Source organism: Silurus aristotelis, assembly GCF_946808225.1.
Source record: "Silurus aristotelis genome assembly, chromosome: 10".
NCBI classification, from domain to species: domain Eukaryota; kingdom Metazoa; phylum Chordata; class Actinopteri; order Siluriformes; family Siluridae; genus Silurus; species Silurus aristotelis.
Window position 1 is genome coordinate 2,409,936 of NC_139583.1, and position 5,000 is coordinate 2,414,935.

At 38.1% G+C, this 5,000-nt stretch overlaps 1 protein-coding gene across 1 annotated transcript in view; it reads right to left on the minus strand.

Moving 5' to 3' along the window:
• Positions 1-5,000, minus strand: part of nedd4a (NEDD4 E3 ubiquitin protein ligase a) — a 48,600-nt gene that overhangs the window by 38,068 nt on the left and 5,532 nt on the right. The gene's annotated exons all lie outside the window — the stretch shown is intronic.

Below are 5,000 nucleotides of genomic sequence, written 5' to 3' on the forward strand. Positions count from 1 at the left end.
TACTCTGAGAAACGATTTCACGAACTTCAAGTTAAAACTTCGACAATTATAGATAATGATTAGCTTTATTACTCAAAATATGATTAAGGGGGAAAAATAGGACCAATTTCTTTTGCTGAATTTTTTTTCCCCTTGAAATTAGTAGCTAGAAAAAGTCAGGGTTCTTTTTTTTTTTTTTAGCCTATTTGTAAAACCGAGTCTTAAATATCTTAAATATATATATATATATATATATATATATATATATATATATATATATATATATATATATATATATATATATATATATGCTCTGAAGATGGTTAAGGGGGACAAATGTGACAAATTTCTTGCTGAATTTTTGAAAATATTACCTTCAAATTGACAGCTAGAAATTTTTAGCTTGAAATTGATAGCAGAAAATGTTAGCCTGAAATTGACAGGTAGAAAATGTTAGCTTGAAATTGACAGCTAGAAAATGTTAGCTCGAATTTGATAGCTAGAAAATATTAGCTTGAAATTGATAGCTGGAAAGTCTTTGCTTGCAATTGATAGCTTTAACTTGGTAGCTAGAAAATGTTAGCTTAAAATTGACAGCTAGAAAGTCTTAGCTTGAATGGATAGCTAGAAAATGTTAGCTTTAAATTCATGATAACTAGAAAATGTTAGCTTTAAATTGATAGCTAGAAAATGTTACTTGAAATTGAAAGCTAGAAAATGTTAGCTTGAAATTGATAGCTGGAAAGTCGTAGCTTGCAATTGATAGCTTTAACTTGGTAGCTAGAAAATGTTAGCTTAAAATCGACAGGTAGAAATGTTAGCTTTAACTTGGTAGCTAGAAAAGGTTAGCTTAAAATTGACAGCTAGAAAGTCTTAGCTTGAATGGATAGCTAGAAAATGTTAGCTTTAAATTCATGATAACTAGAAAATGTTAGCTTTAAATTGATAGCTAGAAAATGTTAGCTTGAAATTGACAGCTAGAAAATGTTAGCTTGAATTTGATAGCTAGAAAATGTTAGCTTGAAATTGATAGCTGGAAAGTCTTAGCTTGCAATTGATAGCTTTAACTTGGTAGCTAGAAAATGTTAGCTTAAAATCGACAGGTAGAAAATGTTAGCTTTAACTTGGTAGCTAGAAAATGTTAGCTTAAAATTGACAGGTAGAAAATGTTAGCTTTAACTTGGTAGCTAGAAAATGTTAGCTTAAAATTGACAGCTATTAAGTCTTAGCTTGAAATGGATAGCTAGAAAATGTTAGCTTTAAATTGATGATAACTAGAAAATGTTAGCTTGAAATTGATAGCTAGGAAATGTTAGCTTGAAATTGATAGCTGGAAAGTCTTAGCTTGCAATTGATAGCTTTAACTTGGTAGCTAGAAAATGTTAGCTTAAAATTGGTGATAAAAAAATGCCTAGCGTAATATTTATTGGGATTAATCGATTTATTGTCATGAGTTAACTTGTAATTAATCACATATAACTTTTCTCATCTTTAATACTCTAATTAACATGTTCATGTAAAAATATTGATGTTTTTTGCAAATGTATGTTTATTATTAGTGAATCCAAACTCAACATGGAGCATTTAGATAAAATATCCTTGTCAATGTTTTAAAGTAATTACGCTGTTTTAAATCACTGAACACCATCAGATCATCAGAACACCAAACGGAACTTTTGCTATGTTTCCACACAGACACTTTTAATTGCCCGGAGGTGCGCGTCATGGAGGATTTTGGTGCTGATTTGAGACTCGGAAAAAACAAGAAATGTTTAGTGGTCAAAACAAATTTTCGGTGGAGTTTATCTTTTTAATCTAATTTATCTAAATAAAAAGAAAGAACATCGTGACAGAATCTGTGTTGCCCTGAAGGTTTTAAAATGCTAAAATTAACGGGTACGGGGAGAAATTTATTTTTTAATTTTATGTTTTTCTATATATATATATATATACTGCAAAATTCTAACAAAAAAGGGACCTTAGCATAGAAGCTAAGCTTGTGATACTGCTATACACTACTGCTTCGATTGAATAGTTCAATATGCATAAATTATGCAAAAACATGTTACGTGGAAACTTTTCAAAAGGAGCCCAGTGCTTTTTATTTATAATATATATATATATATATACAGAGGTGGCAAAAGTACACACATCCATTACTTAAGTAGAAGTACAGATACTCATGATTTAAAATACTCGGGTAAAAGTCGAAGTACTGATTATACCTTTTTACTTAAGTGAAAGTAAAGAAGTCTTGGCTCTGACATGTACTTAAGTAAAAAGTAGTTATTACTTCTACCTGTTTTAGCTGTTAACTGGACCTCACATCATATTAATATTAGATAGATAGATAGATAGATAGATAGATAGATAGATAGATAGATAGATAGATAGATAGATAGATAGATAGATAGATAGATAGATAGATAGATAGATAGATAGATAGATGGGCGTAAATTTAATTTAACAGTGGGGGGGGGGGGGCAATAAATATAAAATTTCTCATGAGCAATTTTTGAAGGGGACACAAATAATACAGTCAAATTGTACTGATAAAGACACAGTGTCCCCACAGTGAAACACTTTGCTTTTGTTATTGTAGCATGGAGACTGCGTCATTATGATTATTTTAAGTTTAAGTTTTTCTCAGGTTCAATGACAAACCAAAACAAGGAATTAAAAAAAAAGTTTAACATTTTATTTAAAATTAATTTAGACACTTAAGAACAGAATAGAAACTGATTATAAAAATACAGTGGGGTCAGTTCGGATGTAGCACAGTGCTCATTTAGTAAATGTACAGATAAACAATATGCTAATTGTGTGTTAATGTTAACATTATACCAAGTCGTCCCAAATAAAACACTGCATGGGAAACGGCTTTGGTGTGTTAGTGTCAGTGCGCTATGCTACAAGCTATTGTAAACAAGCTAACGTTCACTACATAAGTGATATTTTAATCACTAATAGAGCAGATTTATGGAAATTTACATCGCTAATCAGCATTTTTGCCGCAACTAATTTATGAATGAGTCTGCATCAACTACATTAGTGAGAATCGCTTTATTTAAAGTGAATAAAAGCTGAATATTAATTGAGCCGCAGACACACACCTGACTCGTGTGTGTAGAGAAGGTGAGATGAACGCACACCTGACTCGTGTGTGTAGAGAAGGTGAGATGAACACACACCTGACTCGTGTGTGTAGAGAAGGTGAGATGAACGCACACCTGACTCGTGTGTGTAGAGAAGGTGAGATAAACACACACCTGACTCGTGTGTGTAGAGCAGGTGAGATGAACGCACACCTGACTCGTGTGTGTAGAGAAGGTGAGATGAACACACACCTGACTCGTGTTTGTAGAGCAGGTGAGATGAACACACACCTGACTCGTGTGTGTAGAGAAGGTGAGATGAACACACACCTGACTCGTGTGTGTAGAGAAGGTGAGATGAACGCACACCTGACTCGTGTGTGTAGAGAAGGTGAGATGAACACACACCTGACTCGTGTGTGTAGAGAAGGTGAGATGAACGCACACCTGACTCGTGTGTGTAGAGAAGGTGAGACGAACACACACCTGACTCGTGTGTGTAGAGAAGGTGAGACGAACGCACACCTGACTCGTGTGTGTAGAGAAGGTGAGATGAAAGCACACCTGACTCGTGTGTGTAGAGAAGGTGAGATGAACACACACCTGACTCGTGTGTGTAGAGCAGGTGAGATGAACACACACCTGACTCGTGTGTGTAGAGAAGGTGAGATGAACGCACACCTGACTCGTGTGTGTAGAGAAGGTGAGATGAACACACACCTGACTCGTGTGTGTAGAGCAGGTGAGATGAACGCACACCTGACTCGTGTGTGTAGAGAAGGTGAGATGAACACACACCTGACTCGTGTTTGTAGAGCAGGTGAGATGAACGCACACCTGACTCGTGTGTGTAGAGAAGGTGAGATGAACACACACCAGACTCGTGTGTGTAGAGAAGGTGAGATGAACACACACCAGACTCGTGTGTGTAGAGTAGGTGAGATGAACGCACACCTGACTCGTGTGTGTAGAGTAGGTGAGATGAACGCACACCTGACTCGTGTGTGTAGAGAAGGTGAGATGAACGCACACCTGACTCGTGTGTGTGTAGAGCAGGTGAGATGAACGCACACCTGACTCGTGTGTGTGTAGAGCAGGTGAGATGAACGCACACCTGACTCGTGTGTGTAGAGAAGGTGAGATGAACGCACACCTGACTCGTGTGTGTAGAGAAGGTGAGATGAACGCACACCAGACTCGTGTGTGTGTAGAGCAGGTGAGATGAACGCACACCTGACTCGTGTGTGTAGAGAAGGTGAGATGAACGCACACCTGACTCGTGTGTGTAGAGAAGGTGAGATGAACGCACACCTGACTCGTGTGTGTAGAGAAGGTGAGATGAACGCACACCTGACTCGTGTGTGTAGAGAAGGTGAGATGAACGCACACCTGACTCGTGTGTGTAGAGAAGGTGAGATGAACGCACACCTGACTCGTGTGTGTAGAGAAGGTGAGATGAACGCACACCTGACTCGTGTGTGTAGAGAAGGTGAGATGAACGCACACCTGACTCGTGTGTGTAGAGTAGGTGAGATGAACGCACACCTGACTCGTGTGTGTAGAGAAGGTGAGATGAACGCACACCTGACTCGTGTGTGTAGAGAAGGTGAGATGAACGCACACCTGACTCGTGTGTGTAGAGAAGGTGAGATGAACGCACACCTGACTCGTGTGTGTAGAGAAGGTGAGATGAACGCACACCTGACTCGTGTGTGTAGAGAAGGTGAGATGAACGCACACCTGACTCGTGTGTGTAGAGAAGGTGAGATGAACGCACACCTGACTCGTGTGTGTAGAGAAGGTGAGATGAACGCACACCTGACTCGTGTGTGTAGAGAAGGTGAGATGAACGCACACCAGACTCGTGTGTGTAGAGAAGGTGAGATGAACGCACACCTGACTCGTGTTTCTAAATTCAATGTTTTG